This window comes from Neltuma alba, unplaced genomic scaffold (genome assembly GCF_004799145.2).
Source record: "Neltuma alba isolate B1F8T4 unplaced genomic scaffold, ASM479914v2 tig00012255_pilon, whole genome shotgun sequence".
NCBI classification, from domain to species: Eukaryota; Viridiplantae; Streptophyta; class Magnoliopsida; order Fabales; family Fabaceae; genus Neltuma; species Neltuma alba.
Genome location: NW_021636781.1, coordinates 449,748 through 477,302, shown reverse-complemented (window position 1 = coordinate 477,302; position 27,555 = coordinate 449,748). Strand labels below are relative to the sequence as shown.

General features: G+C 33.9%; 1 protein-coding gene and 1 pseudogene across 1 annotated transcript in view; one reads left to right on the top strand and one right to left on the bottom strand.

Moving 5' to 3' along the window:
* Positions 1–17,254, bottom strand: part of LOC114725548 (RNA-binding protein YhbY-like) — a 20,826-nt gene extending 3,572 nt beyond the window's left edge. Inside the window, 1 exon segment of the mRNA XM_028912076.1 lies at positions 17,248–17,254. The gene's annotated coding sequence lies outside the window, so the exon portion shown is untranslated.
* Positions 17,240–27,555, top strand: LOC114725545 (kinesin-like protein KIN-7D, mitochondrial; annotated as a pseudogene).

The window sequence follows — 27,555 nt, the reverse complement described above, 5'->3', positions numbered from 1 at the left end:
AAATTGTGTCAAGTTATTCTTAAACTCTTGTTCCCTATAAATAAATTCAGTCAAACTTACGAGTTCACTAGCTAGTTTCCTGTTTTTACTTTTTTAGTTTACAAATTCATATTAACTTCTTTTTAAACTTTGTGCTATGTTTTTGGATTTAGGTATGCTTAGTGAGTTTGTATGTCAATTTTATAAAAAAAATTTCTTTATTAAATATGATAAGTTATGAAAATTAATGAATTTAATTTTAATTATTTAGATTCAAAATATATTTAAATGAAATTATTATAATTTTTATATTTTAATTATTTAAAAATATATTTTTAATACTAATTTATTAATAAAAATAAATTCTTATAAGTTGACTATTTGAATTTAGCGTCCAAATTTATATTCTTATTAAGAATTTGTTTAGATTCGCTCAACCTTGATTCTCGCCGGCTTTTCAAGTCCCATAGCAAGTTGGCAGCCAAGAATGCTGTTTCATTATGACTTCTTCTCCTTCTTCTGTCAGGTCTCGTCATGCTCCAGCCAGGTTTGCCCTTCATTCATACTCTTGCACCTATCCTCTCTAACACACTAATGTCAATTTGCAGCAACACATACATCTCATAGCTTAGCCTGAAGGTAACTGTATATGCTGCATTATTCACGTCACGTCCATCATATTTTACGATCCAAAAATGAAGTTGATCCACGTGATCGAGTAACTGTGTCAACATCTAGAATAACATGTCCAAGAATTTCTCCATTTCATTTACTAAAAGTAGAAAGAAAAACTGCTGGCTCATGATGATATGGTGCTTCAATAGGGTTTAAGCTTTAATCTATGATTATGCCTCCAGCGTTACTAAAGCAGGCTCAGCAACCACCTTTATCTTTTTATAGTGAAAATGTAATTTTATTGATAACTAGTATTTATAAGAGAAAAGCAAAAAGGGTCAGGCTCTGATCAACTATGACCCATTTGTTCGTGATGATCCTGGGCCCTAATCGCAGAATCACTCAAGGCTAAAACCCTGTTGACCAATCCGGTGGGATTAGTGTCTTCCTGAGAGAAGTGGAAACGATTTCTAGCGTCCCAGAGGCCAGAGCTGCCAACAAAGGAGACCAAACACGATGCACCAGTGTCTGTTCTGATCGTTAAGCCAGAAATTTTCTTTAACTGAGCCATCTATATATCAAACGGTTGTGTCAAAAATTGTTGCTGCCGGGAGATTCCAACATGAGGAGGCTAAAGTGCAGTATCTAAGAATTTAGATCTTCCGAAGCTTTTCCACAAAGTTCACAGCGATATCATCAGACGCCATCTTCCTCTTGAGCCTAACTTGATTGGTAAGAAGCCTGTAGTGCATTGCTAACCAAAAACCCAGAAATTCATCACAATGGTCTAAAAGGTTAGGGTGCATCCAGGAGGAGTTCCAAAATCCTACACCACCCATAATCAAGTGAACACCGCCCAAAATCTCCCTCCTCACTTTTCCCCCTATACTACCCAACTTTTTTTAATTATTTAAACAAAGTGACAAGAGAAGAGTAAAATGAACTCACCATATCTCTGTCCTAACTTCATTCACACACCTGCAATCCCAGATTATCAAAATTATCGTACATTCTTTTTTCGTCAGTGAACCAATCTCTGAAAGTGGCAAGGTAGTAGGCACGAATGCCTTGAGACATAGGCTGTCGTCTCTTTCCTAAATTTTCCTCTTTGCAGTTTTACGACTGAAGCCAGTGCTGCATATACAGTGAACAACTAAAATATAATACTCTTCCGGTATTTAATATAGAATCTAATTTTTGAGTTAGTTTTGGTCCTAAATATAAAACTCATTTATTATATTTATCAATTTTCTCTAAATTACCCCTATAGATACTCTATGAATTATAATCAAGTAGAAGCGGGAGATAAGTATTAAAAAAATGATTATAGTATTTTAAAAAAATGTGTCACTTTTTTTATAATTAACTAATTTATTTAACTTCTTTAATCTAATCAAATTAGTTAAATAAGTTTATATTAAAGACAAAAAGAGTATAATTTATTTTCTTTGCTAGTAACCTGCTTGTAGTTGTGGTGCTGATAGTCACGGTGCTTCCCTTATCGGAATCGAAAAATCACTTGTACCTTTCATTTGGCCTCAAAAATCGATGGCAATACTACTTGGCCTCTCTCTGATTTAATTTTACCAAAGCAAGTGAAGAGCTCTTCAGTACTGAGACTCCATCCCTTCCCTCCATTTTCTCTTCACCTCTCTCTCTCTCTCGCAATAGGATCGCTCCCTTACACTCTAATTCATACCCAGAGTAGAAGAAGGAGGAGGCATAGAAGTTGCAAAGAGATCGATCATGGCATGAGAGGTAAGCCTTGCAAAAATGAGGAGGAGTGTGCTATTACAGCTGAGAGAGACAATAGTATTCGCTTTCAAGGAGGAACTGTTACAGGGGTGAGGAAAGACGTGTGCTTACCCCTGTTCAGCGCCGCGCTCTCTCAAGTGACGTTGTGTGTAAGGGAGGGGCTGATGCCCAAAGAGTTGGATCCAAAAAAAAAAAAAGGAAGAAGAAGAAGCAAGAATCTAATTAAAAAATTTGTAAAATTATAAGCAATACTATATTAGTTTCCCTAATTCTTTTTTTCTGGAAAATAATACTCTTCCAGTCCTTAATATAAAACCCATTTAACTAATTTAATTAGATCAAGGAAGTTAGGTAAATTAGTTAATTATAAGAAATGTGACACATTTTTCTTAAAATACTATAATCATTTTTTTTAATACGTTATCTTTTTTTCTATTTGATTATGGTTGAGGGACTATCTATATAAGTAATTTAGAAAAAATTGATAAATATGAAAAATAGGTTTTATATTTAGAACTAAAACTAACTTAACAATTGAGTCCTGTATTAAAGATTAGAGGAGTAGGTGAAGATAGTATTTATTTAAAGGAATCACTTGATTTAAAATATAAATCACTTAAGGGTAATTAATAATTACTTATCAATTTTGTTCTTATATGCTCATTTAATGAGTAAATTTTATAAAAAATTAAATTTGAAACAAATAAGTGTCATTTTTTAGTTCTGATAAATTAGTTAAAATAATTTATATAATAGATCTGTAAAAAAAAATTCGTTATTAAATAAAAAGAACATTTTACTGTATGCTCTTTTTTTCAGACTCTCGTGTTATAATAACTCAACTGCTCTAACTAAACCTTTTGGCAAAAAAAAAACTGCTTTAATTAAACAACTTAAATATTTTAATTAAAATAATTCATACTGTGAATCGCCGTATATTTTGTTATTAAATAATGATGTCGCCAAAACAAATACTCATGATTACTCTCCATTTCCCCATGTAATAATAAATTATAACTCAACTGCTTTAATTAATTATGGGCAAAATAGGATAGGGAAAAAACATTTAAAGCCCTGACTATTACTCATTTATATTTGTGCTCCTGTATATTTATAAAAAAGAGGGAGAACACTTCTTTTTGACGTCACATTACCATTAAATTTCTAATAAGAATGTGTTAGTATTGGTATTACAAAATTAGTATTGGTTTTGATAACAATTAATAAGTGAATAATAACAATTTTATTAACAGTCTCTATATGTAATTTTTTAATTTTTAAGGTCTTTTTACAATTTTCCCTATATAAATGCAGGGGTAAATCAAAAAATTATCACAGATAGTAATGAAAATAAACTAAGTTGGGTTAGGCTTTAGCCAAGTACGTTTAGAATTGTAATAGATATTTAAAGCCTGAGTCTAAATCCAAACTTGCATATAGTTTTTTTTTTTTTTAAAAGCCTAAACTTGAGCTCTCAAAAAACCTGACAAGACCTGAAATCCATTTAAAAACTTACTTAAAATGTAAGCCTTTATATAAATTTTAAAACCTAGGCCTCCAAGTTCATCTATAACCCTTTAAACTTATTTAAATACTTTTATTATGTTTTAAAAGTCTAAAATTTATTTTTATTTGCAATATAAGAGTCTAGCAAAAAACAAAAGAATACATAATGACAACAGTAATCAGATAAAAGTAAAAACAAGAAAAACCAATCATCTAATAACAAATAGATATATTTTCTAAAATTAATCAAACATAACAACTGACACGTAAAAACTAAATTTCACTTCATTTGGTTTCCTGCATAAATTGGGCAAATTGTTCCCACTGATATTATAATATTTTATTTAGATATCACTAAAATAAACTTATAATAATTATTATATTTTAATAAAAAACAAAAATTAGAAGAAAAAAAAAGTGAGCTAATATTGCCTTATTGAGCTCGGGGGAAAAAAAAACAGATAGAGGTGAATGACTGGAGAATAAAAAAAAGACTGATCTTATATAAAAATATCATGATGTGAAACTTAGTTAAATTAAAGTTAGTAATTTTATAAATAATTTATAAAATTAGTTTATATTATATAATACTCCCTCCGTTCCTTATTATAAGAAACATTTGATACTTATAACATGTTTCTATATACAAGAGACACTTAAAGGTTATCTCTATTTTTTTGTATTGATTTTCTATTTTACTCCTATTTATTTTGTCTCCAACTCATACTCTCTCCCCCTCCCACTTCTCTTTTTTTTTAATAATTTAATTATTCTCTCTCATATTCTCTCCCTTATTAATAGGAGTATTGTTAGAAAAAACATTATACTTTTTACATATTAATTGTCCTCAATTAATTTTAACTGTTTTTTTTACAAACGTAATTTAATTATTTATCTCTTATAATAAAAGACGGAAGGAGTATATAATAACACAAATGCTTTAAGTTTAACCTGTTTACTTAAATAGATCTAAATATGAATATAACTTATTTACTAAATAGATTTGATTAAATCTTATGTAGGCTAAATGTAGGCCTTGTAAAAACCTAACCTACCAGGTAATATTCTGACTCTATTAATCAAAGACCAACATTACTAGGATTGATGAATGCTCACAATTAATGAGCCGAAGAAGTGATGCGCACAGGTTTCGTTCAGGCTCATGGACAGTACTTCCATTACTGAACAAGGACAAACAAGCTCAACTTTTCAAATTCTGCCATAAACAATGATCAAACTCAACCCCAATCAAACCTTTCATGATTCCGGCTTCCTCTACGACAAAAGAACAAACCCTCTTTCTGCTTTCCCAGTTTCCAGATGCATGCAAGAGGAAAGATTCATCCAAACCCACATACCAAAACACACAGACGAATTTGCAGCTCTTCAGCCGCTGACTTGCCTTCGATCTCTTTTAACCAACCAGACTGCTGCAAATTATCAAACCGAGACCTGGCTACCACAACAACGATACAGCCATAAATAGAAAAAGAAAATTGACCCTACAAGGAATATTATTGATTTGAACTGCTTTAAGCATCAAAGTCAAAACTGGATGCTGTTCTTCAAACCTAAAGCCAGGTTTCATGAAAATCGGAAAGCATACAACAACAGTATCATAGGGCAAACCCTACAGGAGTACTACTTTACACACAGACAACATCAGCAGACAGTGAGAAAGATAGATAGATAGATAGGTAGATAGGCCGAGGAAATTCAAACCCCAGCTAAAGGGGTCACAGTCACTGAAAATACAAACAGACAGTTTACAGACATGAAACGATATACATGTGCTGCCACTTCAACCCTAACCAGTCTGTGGAAATGATCGTGTACTCTCCGTGCACAGGATGTTACATATAATGATTCAGATTAATCTAGCGCTCCCGCGTCTAAATGCGGAGATTAATTCTGAATCATTGAATTGATGTGCACACTTTTGGAGGGTACCATTCATGTTTCCTTTTCTTCATAACTGACGCGTTCCACTGGAGGAGAAGGGGTCTTCTCTTTAGGTTTCCATTGGCATCCGCTTGGCCTTGAGCTTCTACCACTGACATGATTATTACAAACTTCGTTTGGCTTTCCGAGGGGCCTTTGGCTTCCCTTGGCTGTTCCATCCCGAGGTGGGCTAAAACACACAGGCTTAACCTCGTCCCAATCAGCCGGAAGCTTCATCGAGCTCAAGTGCACCAGAAAATTATCCTTCCCCTGCACACATTCAATGAATCTCTGTGAATCCCAAACGATGCGGAAAATCATATAAGTATGAAGAAGTGAACAACAGGTGTTTCTGAGATCAACAAAGACCATTAGGGTATAACAAATACCTGACATCTTGCCGCGACGATCTCACTGATCTTGCGAGATTGAAAGAATTCCCATTTCTTATTGTTCGTAGCAACATAGAACCTCCAAGCTCCCTCCGGAGTCGTGAAGTTCACGAATCCGTACCCTTTATTCATTTTGGTCCTGCAAAATCGATCGCCAGGGTCAGCACTGGGACAATTTCGGGGACGCCCCGCCTCTTTAAAACTGAATCCATACAGAACCCTCGTCTACGGAATCAATCTAATTAAAAAAAGAGAGAGATTTTAAAGTGTCCTTTCCTTAATGTGAGGATACACCCAAGTTTTACCCCGAGTGAAACTCTATGACGGACTAATGCAAAATCTGAACCCCAGACAGACAAAGATAGAACGATGAGTGCTACTTGGCGTACTTGAAGTCTATCGGCAGATATACGAGGTCAAAAGCTGACATCGTGGGTTCACCACCTTCGTCGTTATTTGATAGTTTCTGATTCTCAGACAAACAATGGTGGTCCAAGAACTCGATCAGCATCGCCCGCCTGGAGAGACGAGAACCGGTAAGAGAATATAACGTTAAAAGAAATCAGGAAATTTTATGCATGGAAGTAGAAAAGTTTATGACCTAATACGCAAAATAATGATTTTCAAGCTTCTAGCTCGACAGAAATAAGCTTGGGAAGAAGAGAAAGACCGCAACATCAACAGGCAACTAATTTTCCAGTTAACTCAGACGGAAAACCACAGCTAGAATCAAATATACTATCAGTATTAATTGGACAAATATGAAGAAAACCCATGAATGAATATACGAATCTGGTTACTAACTTCAAAACTTCTTGATTTTAAAGTTTTGCTGTGATCAGATGATCACCGACACACAGAGAATGCAGAAATACTTATAACGACAGAAATGAGGAGGCGAGGAGGCATTTTTATGAGTTCAGAGACAAACGTGTATTTATTGGGTATGTTTCTGATCATAATCGTCGTATTCCCCTCGACCAACGGATTCTTCGACTTCTTATTCCTTGGGAAAACCCTATAGTTTCCAAAAGTCCCTACTTGAATTCGGCGATCGCAACCAACTGTGCCGTTTGGCCGGCGAGACAACCGTGGTGGCCGGAACCCTTTGGTGTAGCCAGCCTCCACGTTTCTTTTAACCATATCACGGATATTCCGACGCTTTGAATCCCTTTTAGAAGCATCCTCGTGCTTCTTGGCAGTATCAATGGTAGTCTCGGGATGAAGATCATGAACATTTTCTGCCATCGCTCCAGAGAAATGACATGGTTGGTAATAGGCAAGATGATGAAAATAATGAACAGTTTCTCTCATCACTCCAGAGAACTGAGATGGCTGGTTATAGGAAGAAGGAGGAGGATAACGAGGAAAATATGGAGTTAGTGGTGCCGACGAAACCACGTAACCTTGATGGTAAGATGCCATGGGGGCCGGGTTGGGGCTGGCGCTGGGGGTGGGGCAGAAATGGAATGAAGCAGCGTTGGGGTTCAACTTCGTCATCTCAGCTTGAAGCAGAAACACAAAACAGAGGAGGAGTTGGCACAGCAAAACTAGCCGTGGACAAGGGTTATATATCGTGGAGATAAATTTCCTTTTTCCTCCTGTTTCTGGGCATTGTGGAGAGAGAAGAAATTGTTCTGATGTTCCTTTCTCCTTCTCGGTTCTCGGGCACCGTAAAGAAGAAGTTCTTCTTACTTGTAACATATTTTATGGTAGCAAAAAATATATTAAATTGACAAAATTTTCTAATTTTATCTTATTAAATTTTTGTTATATTTACAAATCATTTATGTATTTTTTCTCTTTTTAATAAAAATAAAACCAAAAAATAAGCACTAAATATATTATAAATAATTTATATTTAGAACTAAATTTTCTCTATATAACTTACTCATACTGGGGAAGAAAGCGGCATGAGGAAAAGATTTTTTATTTTTTATTTTTTTCAATCTGCCAAGTGTTGAAACGACTCAAACGAGTGATGTGGGCAACATAAAATTGGAAAAGAAAGGAAAGAAATGAGTGATTGGATTGATGAGGGGACAGACAGTGGTTTGGGCAGTCAAGTTACTGCCCGCTTGGAGATTTTGAGTCAGGCTTAAAACATGCTTTTTAACTGCGATATTGTGTAGTGAATATCTCTTTCTTTTCTAACTTCAATAATGACTTTTTATTATTAATTTTGATTTCTCAATTTTTTATTTAAAATATTAATCTTTATAATTCAACAAAAATCCAAATTATTTTATTCTTTAAGAAAATCAAAATCTACAATTTTAAATTTAAAAAATAAAAATAAATTAAAAAATTAAAAATTATATTAACTCAATTTATTTTTTATAAAGTTGTTTGTCCTCCTTAAAAGATGACAAATTTGTTCAAAAGTCTTTGAGGTAACCAAATTTTTTTTGTGTAAATTGATTTCAAAATTTTAGAATTGTACTATTAAAAATATTAATAATTAATATTATTATTTTAATAATAAATATTAATATTTTAATTTTAAAAAAATAATGTTATGATTTTCAATTTTTATAGTAAAAATTTTTTTTTTAAAAAAAAGGGAACTTTGGAGAAATAAGAAGAGATTGACCGGATGAGTAGAGGCACGTTCACACTGTGAGACGGGGAAGGGGCAGACGACAATGAAAGGGCAGAGAGGAATAGGAGGGCGGGGAGGGGACATAGGGTGTTAGTGGCAGTGGGAGAAGAAGAGGGACTGAATCCCAGCTGAGATCCGCAATCATCACACTCTGGGATCCTTCCTCGCTCCTCATTTAATGCTTCCCCCTCCATCATTCTTCCCCCTTCACGCTCCCTCACCCAACCCCGCCCGCATATTCACAAGCCTAACCCGCACATCCTTACTCCACTTTCCACAAATAACCCTGAGAATCCCCACATATTACAATATCACCCCATTGATGACTTCACGGAAGTTATTTATGAGCCGGCATCGTTAGTGAACAATAGTATTAGTATACTCCCAAAATAAATACTGCCTGTCTCTCTCTATGCCTGTAGTAGAAGACTAGAAGTTACACAAAGAACAACTGACGCCTTCGCTCTGACTCGACGGACCCGGCTATGCCTCTTCGGGGTCTGCACTAACCATGATCAGTTAATCACCACCCCCGCTTTCTCCCATTCTTCACCTCTTTGTCTAATATTTCATGGAAAATTGTCACTTTTTAACAATCACACCGCCTCTGTCTTGCAACAGTTCAGTTTTTGATTTTTCTTTTTTACTGAAAATTACATTATAAAAATAGTCTCATAATCAGAAGAGTTTTTTCAATCCTTAATATAAGGATTAATTTGATTTTTAATTTAATTCTAAATATAATATGTCAATTTATTTTATCTCTCATACTTATTTATTTTTTTTAAGAGAGACCCTATAATAGTTACACATGTTAAGTATTTCATTTAATGATAATTATAACTAATACACATGATTAATGAGAATATTTTAGAAAAGACAATACTAAATTATTATAAGTAACTAACTGAACAAACTCTCTTAATCTATTCAAATTAGTCAATTAACTCTTACACTAAGTACCGAGGATAGTACTCCTCTGATCCTATCTATAAGACATTTCCAACATATTTCACACGGACCAAGAAAAATTTTAAACTTCATTAACTCTCATTTAAAACTTAATAACTTTCTAATTTTATCCATATAAAGATGACCAAAAAATATATTCTCTTTCTATTTTATAAATAAGACCAGAGGAGTACTAAATTTTCATAATTAAATCAATCATTCCTTTCTAAAATAACTGTCACCTTAAAAATTTAATTGTAGTTAAAATAGTCTCAAGCTTATCGAAATTCAGACTATTTATTAGTTTTCTTATTTTACTGGAACAATTTACATAATAAGTTTTGCAATTTAAAACTAATCATAAGGTTAGTAGAGTGGGCTTCAACTTCGAAGCATTGCTCCCACTGATGACTTATCTGTGTCTGAGCCCAATTCACTAGTACTTGTGATCGTGAAGGCCCAATAATATGGTCCATTGGACATTTTGCTGGATTCAATATCTGATTGTTTTATTGTTGACATGGCCCTTTTGACCTGTATAATATATTTTCTTGTTACGATTGGCAATAAAGGTGGCCACCTGTGGATAAATTGGTTCGTGCAACAAAATATAATGATTTTCTTATGACAAAAAAATACTGATTTTTAAAGGTAAATTGCAAAATCATACAATTTGAAGGGCGAATATACTAGCACACGCATTTTCTCTATTTCAGGTTTTTTATTTTTTGGATTCATCCTTCCCTCCTTGGATTATGTGATTTAAGGCTGCGATTTGTTTGTTTGCTTTTATGGGCCATTTCTTATCTGCCTTCATTTTTTTGCTTGACGTGATTAATTAAGAAAATATTTACCATCTTTTAAGATTTAAATTTTCAATATTTTCGTGATTTTGGTATAAAAAAATTAGATAGGACCTCGTAGTGGCAAGAGCATGAAGTCTGGAAAATGGCGCCACTATAAGTTTAATAAAGAAGACGGGGCAGGCTCGTCCATGTGCAATAAAACTGTTTTAACTCCACAAGTGAAAATGGATTCCCTGCCTTTGTATTACTTGTTTGTATTCTTTCAGACGAATAATATAAATATTTACTTTATATGGCAAAAAAGAAATCATCTTTTCAATACTACTTTCGATCCTAAATATAAGAACTAGTTGCTAATTTGAATAGATTAAGTAAAGAAGTTAAGTTAGTTATTTGTAATAAATAGGTGTTGTCTTTTCTAAAATATTTTTGCTCATCAAGTGTGTTGATTAGAATTACCATTATTAGAAGAATTATCTTGAAAAAAAATACATAAATATAAATGGTAAAGTGGATTAAGATATTATATTTAAGACCAAAATAAAAGTCAAACGAGAGTGAAAATAGATTCCTTGCATCTGTATTACTGGATTTGGCTCATGCGTCTGCTTCTAGGCTTTTCTTGTTCAGTTGTTATATGCATGCACGTTGTTGGTATTAGTTGCAACAAACCCCTCCTTTTTAATTAATTACCGGTTTTCCTTTAACACAACCCCGCCATTTTCATCTTTTTTTTTAATATATTTTTTTAAGTTGGCTTATTGCTGTCAGCGGTAGAAAATTGTGGATTTGGATTGTGACTGATGACCTTTTAAATTCAAAGCAAACGACCAAACAATAATTCTTATTTATTAATATATATAAATATATATGAATCAACACATGTCATTGTTTTGGTTCTAAATCGAGAGTTTCAAAAGGGGGAACGTTAGGGCTAAGGAGTATGGTTTCTTCGGCCGATAATTTTTTCCACTTTATATTTAATATTCAACGTAATGACATTTTAAAAAAGATTAGATGAAAGTTATGTACGCTGTACGAAGAGAAAATGAGCTACGTTATTCATGATTTATGAGTTATTAATTTTTTTAATATTCTAGATATTGTCAAAGAGAAAAACAAAAAATTTAAAAAGGAGGCAGCACTAGCTTGTAGCCTGGTACGCCCGGTTTGTGAGGAGTGAGGACTGAGAAAACGGAAGATCGTGAGGGTCGCATTCTCTCAGCCTGGGGACCACCTCGCCCGTTTGCTCAGGCCCCGAGCATGAGGGCTAATGCTTTGATGTAGATGCGGTGATGGACTGTAATAACCTCACTTGCCAGCCAAGGTTAGTGATAATAACTGAAAATTAGCTGGGTTTGAGGATTCTTTTCATAGTCAATGAGGAATTGGAGTGTTTTCTAATAGTTCCCTTTTGTATTGAAAGCGATACTGGTTCTGGTCTTTAGTATAAAAATTATTTAATTAATTCAAATAGATTAAGTAAATTAATAAAACAATTAATTACAATAAATGTAATCTGACTTCCTTAAAATACTTATATGTAATATTAAATTATATACCAGTTTATAAACCAGATAAATTAATTTGAGAAATAAATTATAAATATAAAAAATAAAATAAATTAAAGTCTTGTACTACCTCCGGTCCTAATTATAAGAGCCAGTTGACTAATTTGAGAAGATTAAGGAAGTAAGTTAAGCTAGTTATTTGTCCTAAATAGGTGTTGTCTTTTCTAAAATATCCTTGCTAATCAAGTGTATTGACTGTAACTATCATTGTTAGAAAGGTTACTTTGAAAAAAATACATAAATATGAGAGACAAAATAGATTGGGGTCTTATATTTAGGACCAAAATAAAAATTAAATAGGGTCTTATATTAAGAACCGAATTTAGTATTTAAAATAATATTCAACCTCCTAAACTTGATATTATATTAAGAACTGAATAGAGTATTTTGATTTCAATGCTTGGCACATAGTAGAGTGCTCTTTGCTGCTAATAATTCTCCGTACCTGCTTTGCCAAGAGGGCTTTGTTAAGGAGATGAAAGATCTAAATTTAGTCCCTCCCTGCTTTTTAATAAACCTTATATGAATAATACTGCCTCTGGTCCTTGTAAGATCTAATTAGTTGGTTAAATTTAATACTAAAGATAAGACTTCAATCTATTCTGCCTTTCAAATTTTTTTTTCCCCCTAAAATACCCCGACTGATTGCAAGGAATTTTCACAAGACAGTGTCAAGGCATCTAATTAAAGAAAATAATTTAGAAAAATCAACACATATTTATTATAATTAACCAACTCAATTAACTTTTTTAATCTCCTCAAATTAATTATTTAGCTCTTAATCAAGGATTGGATGTAGTATGACTCATTTACCAAATCCTATCTATCAAATATATAAAGGTCTTACTTAGCTTATTTATTCCTCATAACCAGGATAAAAGGTACTTATCTGGTTTTTAATACAAGATCTCTTTAAATAATTTGATTAAATTTAAAATTTTGGATAAATTAATTAATTGCAAGAAATATGACATATTTTTTTTCTAAAATACCATAATCACTTTCCTCAATATCCTCCTTATCTCTCCTGCTTGATTATAATTGAGTGAGTATTGATATAAGTAATTCAAGAAAATTTGATAAATATGATAAATAAATCTTATATTTGAGATTAAGATCAACTTAATAATTAGGTCTTATATTAAAGATCGGGAAGAATAAATTCTATAACAGGCTGCAGGATTAACTATGAGCGGTACTTCATCATTTGCATTTGGTGCAATCACTTTTTGTTATATACCAGAGCCTTTGCCTCAGGTGTTCCTCAACAAATTAGAATCAACGATCGACTGATCGAGTGTTTTATCATGGCGGTGTCATTTTAATTAGAAATAGCTAGGTTAATTTGAGCCGCATCTCACACGACAACCAAAAAAGTGGAAGGAAACCTTCACAGATAATATGCACGCTACGCATGCATTACAATTAATTATGTTCACTGAAATTTGTTATTGTACGTACAATTCATCCCACTATGGTAGCCTTCCATTTCGAACGAGTAATTAACACACAGCAGAATAACGCATAGAAAGATTAGTCGCCTCTTGCACATGAATAACAACAATATGCCCACTAGCTGCTAGAATCTTATTTTACTCCCTCCTATCATTGCCGTAAAAATTAGTAAGAAGAATAATTAAAAATGATCAATATAATGCAAAAAATGTTTATAATTTTTTTTTAATTACCCGTAAAAACAAGTTGAGACCAGGGATGAGACAGACGGGGTGAGTGAAAAAAGATGTCTGGAGCAAATCATGAAATTTTTAAATAATGGCCCGGGGGGGGGGGGCTATTAGCATTGAACTGTCTTTATCACCGTGGGCAATAAATTTATATCTCAATAATTAAATAATCTTAAAAAAATTATTTGCCAGACATATTTTTTATTCTACCAACTCTTTTTAAAAGGACAACAAGCATGGTTTTTATTTTTTATTTTTCCCCACTGGCTCCTCTCTTTACGCCTTCCTCACTCCTCACGTAATCTCTGTGTGTGTTTCACACGCAAGGGGATTTTGTGCGTTTCTTGATTTCTTCCGTTTTCAAACCGATACCCCGGCGTTGTGCTCTTTTAATTTTGAGCTTTTTTTGTAGCCAGTCTTGTTCATTTTGTCATTCGAACATGCTGACCTTTTCACAAATTTAATGTCACATTGATTAGATTAAACTGTATTTCTTTAACTTTATACAGTAGGCTTTTTTATATAATATAATTAAACACATGGGATTTGAATCCTAAACCTCATTTAAATATGACGGGTAGCTTTGTTACCAAGGCCAGTAGCCGTTGACTATGAAGTAGATTTTCATTCATCTAATACTAATATAATTAGTCTTAAATAACAATACCTTATATCAATAATAATAATTTTAAAATTAAACTTAACATATTAACATTTAAAAATATTTTGTTGATATTTAAAATCTTAATGTTATTTTTTTAATTAATAAAACTAACAATATTAAGGTTAGGTTTAAATAACTAGAAATCATAAAGTTAGGAAGTTAAATTTTTGTGTCCTTAATATAAGAGCTAGTCTGACATTTAATTTGATTCTAAATATAAGATTCCAATCTATTTTATTTATCATATTTATCTCTTTTTTCACATATTAATTGTAGTTTCATCAAATGGTAGTTATAATTAATATACACGATTAAAAAAAGTATTTTAAAAAAGATAACACATATTTAACTAATTTAGTTAATTTTTTAATATATTCAAACTAGTCAATTAGCTCTTATAGTAAGAATCAGAGGTGGTATAAAATTGAATAGTCAACTAGCTTTTTTAATAAGAATCATAGTATAAAATTGAAAAACTAAAAATACATTTTTATCAATTTATTATGTCTTGTTTAAGTCTCCATCAACTTACCATAACACTGCTGTTCCTGTTTTGAGCTTGGACTTCAATTTTTTCCATACGCAACAAAGACCCCACGCTTGTATTACACACTTTTGGAAGAATAAATATATTTTTTACATCATATATAAAAATATTTTTATGTGCCGTTATATTGAAAAGTTTACAAAGTGAAAAGAAAACTCGGTTTCTTCTTTTTGCTCCCATGAGCCGTCCAGCGTATAGCATAGCATGAAGTTAAAAATTAACAAAATAAAACAACAAAAATAAAAATATTGAACAGCACTTTTACTATTAAATTATTTCATTTTATTTTTGTTTCTTCAAATTTTATTTTACGGCTATTTTTGCAGAACTTTTCAATTTAAAAATATTTTTAGCATATGCACAATTGAATATCTTTTATATAACAATTATAGAATATCACGTTGTGTTTTTTTTTTTCCTCCTGACCGATAGAGCATCATGTCTTGACTTGAGAAGTCATATTCTTACCTTAATTACTAAACCACCAAAGAGCAATCACATGCATATATGAAAAAGGTGATATTGACGACTTAACGCCCTTCAGCTATATAACCTAAGCACATGACGGCCCATTGTGTCTACAGTGATATTTTTAGATAAGAATCAAATCATAATTTTAAAAATAATTTTATAATATATAAAATAAATATATGAAAAGAATTTTATCTTAAAGTGTTTTTAGATGGATATGTGTATATTTTATCATTGCAAACAAATATTAAATTTATGACACGTTTATAAGAATGGATCACAAGATGAAAAAGTTCCAAAATTGTAATTTGTTTTCTTCTGCGACGTTTTGCCTTTCAAATGGGTTTGTCCAATATGTGAGGAACAATCACTGTTATTACCGAAAATATCAATCATTTTATCACCGAGGAAAAAAGAAAATATCAATCATTTTTAGTGTTGAAAAGTTAATAGTATTGCTTCAGTTTATACTCGGCTAAAACATATTTTTAATCTTTTAATTTTATATAAAATTTTAATTTGAATTTTTAATTTAAAAAATATATTTTTAGTTATTTTAACTCTAAAATTTGAAAATATGATGATATTAAAATATTGATTAGTAATAAAATATTATTAAATGTTAACATATTAACTTTAATTTTAGTTTGTTATTAAAAAAATTGACTTGAGATTGCAATTCTAGAGTTAAATTTCAAATTTGACTACCAAACTAAAAACTTATGCCCCTCTAATTCAAAATATAAGCTAAACTTAGTTAGAGAGGGCTTGGTTTTTTTAAAAAAAAAAACAAGATAACATTTATTTTTGTCTAAATATTTAATGTATTTTTTCTAATTTTACGATCATATATTATCTTTCCTCTTTAATTCATTTATTACATATTTTACCTATTCTTTTCATTAATAAGAATATATTTGAAAACCTTTCTCCAAAAAAAAAGAATATATTTGAAAACAAAATATGTCTTACATATTTATTATTTTAATATGATTTTAACTAACTATCTCGATAAAGTTTATCTTATAATTCGAATAGGAGGAAGTATAAAATTAAAGGATCAAATATAACTCCTCTAATCATATTTATAAACCGCTTTCAACATGTTTCATATACATCAAGAAAAACTTTAAATTTTATTAAATTTCATTTAAAATTAAACAACTTTTCAACTTTATCCTTATTTAATATATATTATATCTCATGTAAATAAATTCAACACAAAAATAAATGAAAGTAAAATTATACATCAATGTAAAAAATTTCCACTGCCTTATAAATAGGAGAAAAAAAGGCATGATCTCTTTGTCTCATAGACAGGACAAGAGGAGTATACCTCCGCATTTATATTTTGTTAGATAAATTACTTTCACTTAGCATTTAAATATATTTAACCATAAATAATAATAAATTAATCTTATTAATTATACGCGCTCAATTTTTTCCTGCCCTAAAATTAAAGATCAGCTCGTCATTCCCGCTAAATTTTTGGGTTTATTTTTCAGGGCCTTTCATTGGTTAAATTACTGCCGAGTGGCGCGTGCTTCCAGCACTCCTTTAGTTTAAATCCCACTCAACCTCTATCGCGCCGCCACGTCATCACCTAAAATTTAAATCCAATTTTTAATTTCTCATCGAAGAATTTAAACTCGGGCGAACAGCAAACCACTTTCTCCTCCGTTCTCCGCTTGCTGTGCCCCTCACAGTTCATTCATCTTCTCCCTTACTCACGCACAACACACACCTTCTCTCTCACTCTCACCTTCTCTCTCTTCTGCTGCAACTTAGCCTTAAAGAAGAAGAAACAATCTCTCCCTCTGTCTCCTTTGTGCCTTCCTTTGAGGAATGATATCATTATCATTAGAGCCTCAAAAAGAGGAAGATGGACGAAAAAAAGCGAAGGGAACCACATGTTCTTTGCTTTCGTTTCATTGCCATGTGAGAGCTCTTACACACTCTTTTCCCTAGTGCTTGTTTTGGTGGTTTCAATTGACTCACCAACTCAGTGAGTGAACTCAATGGCCTCGTCCTCAAGAGCAAGAAGCAGCTCGCCGTTTTCTCACCGGAAACCCTCCACTTATACTCATCCACTTCATCTTCTACGTTCATGAGCGGAAGGCTGATTCCTCGCTCGTGCTCTTCTACTGCGTCGTCGTTTTCCAACTCCGGTGGTGGACTCAGTGGCCGATCCATGACTCCAAGTCTTGGTCGTGGTGAGTTATTGCATTGCGGTCCTCCCAGTTATGGCAGTCGTTCCCCTGTAGAATTTGGGTCGGAAGAGTTGATTGCCGACCCCCTGGATGTACGGCGGACCCGGGATAGCATATCGGTGACTATTCGATTTAGGCCATTGAGGTAACGCTTAGATCCGGGGTTGTTAGATCAGATCTATCGGCTATGACATTGGGGGAAATTGAACTGTTTATTTTGTGCATTGTGTTGTCTGAGCTAAATTTGATTGAGTAGTCCGATTCGGTATATTTTATTGCAGTGAGAGGGAGTATCAGAAAGGCGATGAGATTGCATGGTATGCGGATGGTGAAAAGATTGTCAGAAATGAATATAATCCAGCCACTGCTTATGCATTTGGTATCATCTACGTTTTACTTTCCCTTTCCTTTTTCTTGATTCTCTATTTAGTGTTTTTATGATGAATTACTAGATTGCAGTTAGGTTTCTAGGGGCATATTGATCATAAGTTTGATTAAATATGGTTACCATTTTAGAATTTAGAAATTATAAATGCTTGCTTGTGGCAGACAGAGTTTTTGGACCCCATTCAACTTCAGACGAAGTGTATGACGTAGCGGCTAAACCCGTAGTGAAGGCTGCCATGGAAGGCATCAACGGTATGGACTGTTTAATTCAGCTCTAAATTACAATTAGACGTGTGAGGAAAGTATCTTTTGATACCTATTTATTGTAATAGTTTGATGGAAGCGATTTCATCCTCAAGAGATGTTTCTGGTTGAAAAACTAGATTGAACTGGTTAGAGTTAGAGTGGCTAGCGGAGCTAGTTGACTTCAAAAGATAACTTATTCTAAATATTGCAGGGACTGTGTTTGCTTACGGTGTGACGAGTAGTGGAAAGACACATACTATGCATGTAAGTGTTGTCTTAGCAGATGCACTTTTTACTTTTCCGCCTGAGACTTTTTTCGCTGGAAACTAAACTTTATTTTCTTGCCTTTTCATTCTATTGCTGCTCAAGGTTTGTCATTTTGATCACACAGAATTATGCTATTGGATAGTATCTTATTAATCAGTATAGGCTATTAGTCAATAAGTTGTATTTCCCGCCTCTGATTTCCATGCTAAACGCAAATCATACGCCACATGACGGCATATAATACAAGTATAAGCGTCAGTATTGGGTTCTGTCAGGAATTGTTGGTAATAAAAAAGTTCTCAGAAGCCTAGTTTTTTAGTAAATTGAAATCTTTTGACCTACCCTAAGAAATAGTTGCGTGACTTGTGTGGAGTGGAGCTGTTAATTACAAATGTGCCAATGCCCACTATGCAAAGTAAGATGCTATTATTATGGCTTGGTGCCTTGGTCTTCAAGAAAGTTATTGTTGCCATTCTCAATGGCATCCAGCTGCAATATGATAAGTCTGCGCATGACTTGTACTGCTCTTTTGAATGGAATTTTTGGAGATGCGATATCAGCCATTGGCGCAGAAATTATCTCATATTTTTTGCTCCAATTTTGAAGACCCAATACTTCAATTATAAATTGCTTGAAATTAGTTGATTTTTCTGCAGATAAGTGACCTTTCCAGTCGGGATGATTCTCATTTTCTTTTCAACTCTGATGTGTGCAGGGGGACCAAAATTGTCCTGGTATCATACCGCTGGCTATTAAAGATGTTTTCAGCATTATCCAAGACGTGAGAATTCTTGCGAAGTTATTGTTATGTGCTACTTATCTTACAAGTACATGTCCAGCATTGTGTCATTGTTATGATTATATTATGCTTTCTATTGTGGTTGTTCAACTATTAAGTCAGCTCATAAATTCGGATGAGTTTAAGATGAAGTCAGAAAAATATGCCAATTCCCTCCTATCGATGCTCATTTTGCAACTCGCTACCACTCGTTAGTAGCTCTGGTTTTGTTTTGCATGAGTGTCTCTGTTGATTCTTCACTTAATTGTTATTACATATTTAAGAAGAATATGTTTTCCTTCTTGTTAAGCTGTAGAGGCTCTTGATAGCTGTTACTTGACTCTTGGATATTGATTTTTAAATTTGATATGGTGCTGCTGCTTGTTACTGTTCATTTTTGCTTTCCCCAATCTCATGAGGCCTTTTAAATGTTTCCTAAAGCCGTAGTTTATATACTTTACTAGCTATTTATTAAATCCGTGTTGTAATTGCTCGCTGTCTATCACCATCATTGTGTTTTGGTGGCAGACTCCAGGAAGAGAGTTTTTACTTCGAGTGTCATATCTTGAAATCTACAACGAGGTAATTGTGTCACACACTTTCACCATCACCTTTGTGCTGCATAAATTTTTTTAACGAGTTTTTATACCTTTATGAAGGGACACTAGACTCGATCTTTATTACTTGCAACACTGTCGTATGATAACATGTTAGGTTCTGTGAATCTTTTAATCAAATTTCTTTTTGACATATGCTGCCATTTCTTATTGGTAATTGTTGTCAGGTGATTAATGACTTGCTTGATCCAACCGGCCAAAATTTGCGAGTGAGAGAAGATGCACAGGTTCTGTACCTATATTCTCTCAATTTAAATTTAAATCTTATTAATATTATTACTTTTTTCCTCCCCTAATTTCATCCATGATTGTCCTGTTCTCTATTTTTGCCTCTGAAATACCAATTCCATGCATGTATACAGAGCTGTTTATATTTGTTTACGGAATCTGTGTGGATGAACATTAAAATTGTTAAAAAAACTGACGTGATTGCTGATTCAGAACCTGTAGACCATTTATTTTGTCGTTTGATTCTCATTTTATTTTATAGTTTACACAATTTTTGCCTGCATGAATCTACGTTGGTTGACTATTCTTGTTGCCGTGTGTTTCAGGGAACTTATGTCGAGGGTATAAAAGAAGAAGTTGTTTTGTCCCCTGGACATGCGCTTTCCTTTATCGCAGCTGGAGAAGGTGTTTCTGTTGACGCCAATGTTATTTAATCCTCCTTCAGTGCCGCCACCAACACCCCCCCCCACTATGTACTATCAAAACTGATTGTTGGTATAAAAAGCAATTCCTGAGGTTTTTTTTTTTTTGCCCCAATGCAGAGCATCGTCATGTTGGATCAAACAATTTTAATCTTCTGAGTAGCCGAAGTCACACGATTTTTACACTGGTAAACATTCTTGGTTAAAATCTCGCTTTAACACCTCCTTTCCGCATTTTCTTCCTTTTCCCTCAAGAAATAATGTGCATCATGCAAAGCCCATCCAAAAGTTTTTCGATTTTTGGATAACTATGCATTTATATGCAAGTGCAACTTGCTATGCTTACTAGGAACTGATTCTTCATCACAAACATTTAATAGTTGCTTAATTATTGTATTTTCGCTCTCTCTGGACATTATGAGACCTACACTTACTTAAAACAGTATATCTGCAGATGATTGAAAGCAGTACTCATGGTGAAGATTATGATGGAGTGATCTTCTCTCAGCTTGTATGTTGAAAATGTTTGCCAATTCGACAATATAATACGCGCACACAATGCTTTTTAGTGATTGATCTCGTTTCTTTGCTTGTGTTTCTCTATCAGAACTTGATTGATCTGGCTGGATCTGAGAGTTCAAAAGCTGAAACAACAGGACTCAGAAGAAAAGAAGGATCTTATATCAACAAAAGTCTTTTGACACTTGGAACTGTAGGTGTACAGTTTCATCATCTTTGGTTACAGAGGATTTTTTTTTTTTAAAATAATTATGACGTTCTCACATTATCAATCAGATAGTATGCAATTTCTATCTTGGTGAAGCTGAACCTTTTATGAATGATAAAATAGATGTATTTGTGAGTTGTTACTAATAATATGGTGATGCGGGCAACCAAAAATGGTTGTATAGTTATATCTAATTCTGTTGATTATTCATGCAAAATTTACCTATCTTACTTCATCAATTGTCAAAGAGCACTCCCTCTTTGCGGTCGAAAAACATTAACTGCTTACTTATTTATATCTTAACCCATTTCATAATATTTATATATTAATTAATGATCGCTAATCATTGTTGTCGTCGTTCTCATCATTGTTGCGTATGCCTTGATCTTGTAACTTCAATTTGAAGGTTATTGGAAAACTGAGTGAGGGGAAGGCATCTCATGTTCCATATCGAGATTCAAAGCTTACCCGCCTCCTCCAGTCTTCGCTTAGTGGGCATGGCCATGTTTCGGTGAGCTTGAATTCGTCTTGGCACTATTTCATAGGTTCAAGTGATTGATTTACTGTTTACTGCTGTCCTTTATTTTGTGTGCAAGTGTTGGGCTGTTAAATATGTTCTTTTTTCTTTTTCTATTTTTTTAATTCTTTTGCTTTTTCCCTATGGACATTTCAGAACGCTATTTATTATACTGCTTAAATGAGTACTATATTAATGTTTGACGTGACACGACAACAGCTTATCTGCACAGTCACTCCAGCATCCAGTAATATGGAGGAAACTCACAATACGTTGAAGTTTGCTAGTAGGGCAAAACGAGTTGAAATATATGCTTCGCGCAATAAGGTTAGCTGTGAAAAGATGGGTCAAATGTAGAATTCCATGCCCTTAATTAGTCACTTAGGCTACTGATTCTCTCTAACTCTTTCTTCAACAGATTATTGATGAAAAATCTCTTATTAAGAAGTACCAAAGAGAAATTTCAAGCCTGAAAGAGGAACTTGATCAACTGAAGAAGGGAATGTTGGCTGGTGTCAGTCATGAGGAGATAATGAGTTTAAAGCAGAAGGTTTTAAGCTACTCCTAAATCTTATTTCATTTTCTGATTGTTATTAAGGCTTGTTGTAATTGTATAACTAGATCTGCTCCTCATACTGCCTTTTTATGAGTAGTTGGAAGAAGGTCAAGTGAAAATGCAATCAAGATTGGAGGAAGAGGAGGATGCCAAGGTTGCACTTATGAGTAGGATCCAAAGGCTCACAAAGCTCATTCTTGTTTCTTCAAAGAATACAATTCCGGGAATTCTAACTGATACTCCCAGCCACCAACGAATTCACTCAGTTGGTGAGGAGGATGTGAGCTCCTCCTTCAAATAATTATTGTGGATTATATTCCGTGTATTAAAATTTTCATGCACAAGACTGAAGTGCTTTTAACTTTTAAAAATTTGATGACAATAGAAGCAGGCTTAGATTTTCTTATTCTAAATCTTAGTAATTGTTGGATCATCATCATCATCTATTTATTCTCAATGCTGGGGTCATTCAAAGCTAAGGTGGTGATTTTGTTTCAACTCTTATTGAGTCAGCACTTATTCTTTAATCTCTCGTATGTTTGGTTTCAAGTATTGATAATTCAAAAGGTTTGATATCTGAATGAACTTTCTCATAGTGTGGTTATCCTTTTCTAGAGTTTTTGGAATAGTATCTGATATCTGTTTATTCTTGTACTTCTAGAAATATGATGCCATACGTCATGATTCCCTGTTGACTGATAGTGAGAATAAAAAAGATGCTTCTTTGATATCATCGGATCTGTCTAATGATGCAAGACATAGAAGCTCGTTAAGTAAATGGAATGAAGAACTCTCCCCAACAAGCAGTACAATCACTGAATCAACACAAGCTGGTGAGCTGATCAATGGAACAAAGCTTCCAACGGTATAATCATGTTTGATTTCATATATTTGTTATATTTTATCAACCAAAATTGCATGTGCTGTGGCTTTATTGTTGAAATTTCTAGTTTCTATGATCCATGGGTATTTGTCAGAGTTTGCCTACAAGACTGTGACTCTAGCCTCTATACAGAGAGAACAGCTTATTGGATGTTTTGGGGAAATACTGGGTTGAAGTTTTGTACTGAAGGAGATGGGCAAATATCTGAGCCAATGTCTGGGATCTTACGAGAGAATGGAATAACAAATAAAGGAATTAGAAAGTAAGGAGTGGAATGGCAAGTCATGTGACATTCCATTGTTGGGGCATTTAATGAGGGAATGGGACGGTTTATATTTTTCCTACACTATCCTGATGACTAGAACGTGGCTCTGTTGGGTTTCTGGCTAAAGAGGATATAATTGTAATAGTGCATTTTGTCCATTTCGTTCCTTTCCAAGACTCTAAATTTGGAAGGACAAAAGGTTTTGGGCGTTGGATGGGAAAGAAGGATCTTGGAATTCCTTTTTTTTCCCTTTTCTTTAAATCTTTCAAAAAAACTCCTAAAAATGGTTTAACTCCTATCGATCATTTTGTTCCTTGTTCCATCCCCTGCAATCCATCCAACCACACCATAAAGCTGGTGAACCTGTGGAAGAGTAATATGAAGAATGGCTTTTGTGGAGGCATTTGGGTGAGGACAATCAGCATTAGAGGAGAATTTGATAGTTCTGATTGGCAGAGTTAGCTATGGGATGATAAAACTAATACATGTTAGGACTGATAATGTGTTTTTCTTCGACTTGTGACATGTTTATTTGCCCATTTTTCACTTTCGAGGAAATTTCCACTGATAGAAAGGTTGGCAATTCACCCTCTTGCCTTTTTTAACCATTTTTGGTCGTCAGGATTCCAGTCCATATTATGGGAGTTTTCTGATTGAAGTGCTGCCTGGGCACAATTTTATTTTGCTTCAGCTTTGTTCTTTTAAATGGTTGCTTACTGGATACTCTACTGAAATTTATATGTTGAATTCTTATTGAATCGTAGGGAGGGATGGCAATATCTGATCAAATGGATCTTCTTGTCGAACAAGTCAAGATGCTTGCTGGAGATATTGCTTTTAGTACCAGTACTCTGAAGCGCTTGATGGAGCAGTCTGCGAATGATCCTGAAAGCTGCAAAACTCAGGTATTTCTACCTTGTCTTCCTAGTGCGCTGGACTCAAATACATTAGAAGGTGATAACAAGGCCTAAAAATTACTTGGGGATATCCTTAATCTGGCCATAGAAACAATTAGAGATTACTAATATTTTGGTGAGTTTCGTTTCTATCCATTATAGACAAGATGTCCATGGATTTCTATTCTCTTAGGGTCCAAACACCCTGACTGCTGCTAGCCAGGATTTGATATTCCTTTACTTTGATTGGCTTTGCATTGTTGTTGAGATCTTCAGTGTCTAATTCTTAAGCTGATATTAAAACAAGTGTCGGGCTCCTCTATTCTAACGGAAATGATGTACGCTGTTAATTAAAGCACTCATCTTCTTCGCAGTCCGTTAAATATATAGACTTGCTTATTTCATTGCAGATTCAGAACTTGGAACATGAGATCCAAGAGAAAAACAAACAAATGAGGGCTTTAGAGCAAAGAATTATTGAGAGCGGTGAAGCTTCAATAGCTAACACATCATTAGTTGAGATGCAGCAGGTAGCTATGCTGATAGCAAAATTATCTAATATTCTTACTGGTTAGAAGTTTTTATGTTTTAATATAAAGCTCATTTTTCGTCATCTTCTCTTTCTGGGTTTTTTTATGGTGACAGACGGTTACAAGATTAATGACTCAGTATAATGAAAAGGCCTTCGAGCTGGAGGTGATTACTATTTTGACTATACTAGCATTTTGAGTCATGTAATTAGGCCAAAAGTGAAATTTCTCTGCTGGTTTTTTAGCCATAGCATTTCATATGAAAGACTTGTTCTATGGTAGAAAGAATGAGTTGGTTAATAATTTTAGTTGACTTAATTTGTCAGTGGTGGTAACTTTTGAATATTTATAGATAAAATCAGCAGACAATCGTGTCCTCCAGGAACAACTCGATAATAAGGTATAATTTGCCTTTTACTCATTTTTGCTGCTTGGTATTTTCTTTAACTTCCAACTTTTTGCGTCTCATGTTATTTGTGTTGAAGATGCTGATAAAGGCCCACCTATCATGCCAACGTTGATATCTTTGCATTTTGCTGATAGTGTTCGGAGAACAAAGAATTACAAGAAAAAGTGAAGCAGTTGGAGCTGCAACTGGAAGCAGTTTCCAATGGCAGTTGGTTAGTATCTTCGGAACATTCGGTAGCTGGGGAGGACATTGATGAGATGAAAAAGAAAATCCAGTTTCAGGTAACTCAAGTCTGGTTGTAGTAACCTATCTCTATCGATCATGTTCCCTTAAGCATTGTGCACTACCGTTGCTTTGTTTTATATTTTTTTTAAAATAATTTTGTTGTCCCTGTCTGTGAATATTAATTGCTTCCCCTCATGTTGTCAATATTGCTCTTTCAAACTTACGTCAAACCTCTTTCAGGATACAGTATTAAATAATATTTGCAGATACTCGATTGTTATTTTGTAACACGATATGGTTATTTTTGTCGTCCAGTTTAAAGTTCGTGCTTTGTTGAATCGCCTAACCAATTTATACTTTTGCCCTCCCATTTTCAGGAGATTGAAAATGAAAAACTAAAGCTAGAGCAAGTTCAACTCTCTGAGGAGAATAGTGGGTTGCTTGTGCAGAATCAGAAGCTGGCTGAAGAAGCTTCTTATGCAAAAGAACTGGCCTCTGCTGCTGCAGTGGAATTAAAGAATTTGGCTGGTGAAGTAACAAAACTTTCATTGCAGAACGCGAAACTGGAGAAGGAATTGATTGCTGCTCAAGACCTGGCTAACGCTCGGAATTCGAGTTTGCAAACTTCTAATGGCCTTAACCGCAAGTATAATGATGCTAGATCTGGAAGGAAGGGTAGGACTTCCAGCCGTGCTAATGAATTTTCAGCTGTTTTAGATGACTTTGAAGCACGGAGTCTTGAAGCAGAAGATATGAAGATGGAACTACAGGCTAGGAAACAACGAGAGGCGGCTCTTGAGGCTGCATTAGCTGAGAAAGAATTTTTGGAAGAGGAGTACAGAAAAAAAGCTGAAGAGGCAAAGAAAAGAGAAGCGGCCTTGGAAAATGATTTGGCAAATATGTGGGTTCTTGTTGCAAGGTTAAAGAAAGAAGGAGGTTCCGTCCCAGAATCAAACATTGATCAACAAAATGGCGACGGCACAGGAAACATAATTGATGGTCCAAAAAATAACGATATTGGAAGTAATAGTGCCCACCGAGAGCAGGTTTCGGATGTGCTGAAATCAGAAGATGTTCCTAAGGATGAATCCCTGGTGGTTCGTCTTAAGGTAACAATGCTGCTGCATTATCCGTACATTTGTTTCATGGTATGATGTATATGTTCAGATTCATACGTTTAGTGTTATAATATTAAGATATTGTTTTTGGTCTGTACTGAATGGTCTCAGGCACGCATGCAAGAGATGAAAGAAAACGAAAACTACTTTGGGAATGGAGACGCCACCAGTTCCCATGTTTGTAAAGTATGCTTTGAATCGCCAACAGCAGCAATTCTTCTCCCATGCCGGCACTTTTGTTGTAAGCCTTTATCTGATTTCTATAAATCATCATCCTTTGCGTTTTTGGCCATTTTTCTTTTTGACTTTCATCATAAAATTATCTCATAATTGTGTTCATTTGCAGTGTGTGAATCGTGCTCACTTGCTTGTTCTGAGTGCCCAATATGCCGGACAAATATTGATGATAGACTCTTTGCTTTTACTTCTTGATCCTGTCAAAGGTATTGCAAAATATTCGGTGATACTTTCGCTGTGAACCATATTTTAAGTAATAAAATTTGGGGTCTTTATTTTTTTGCAGGGTTCTCTCACTGAAAAAAAAAAATTATATAGCCTTTGCAATTGCAGGTGTGATTCTTTCATTAATCTCGCTGTGTGTAAAACCGTTCAAAAGGTATTTCAATATCTTATTACCTTTTAGTCTACCCATGGGAAACTGTATAGATAGTGGGGAGAGGCGGGTGGAAATAAAAGAATATAAAATTGTAAAAAGAAAGGGCTTTAATGACACTGCTGTAATACATACCCGTAAAGTAATTTCTTAATACAGCAGAATTTTGTCTTTCA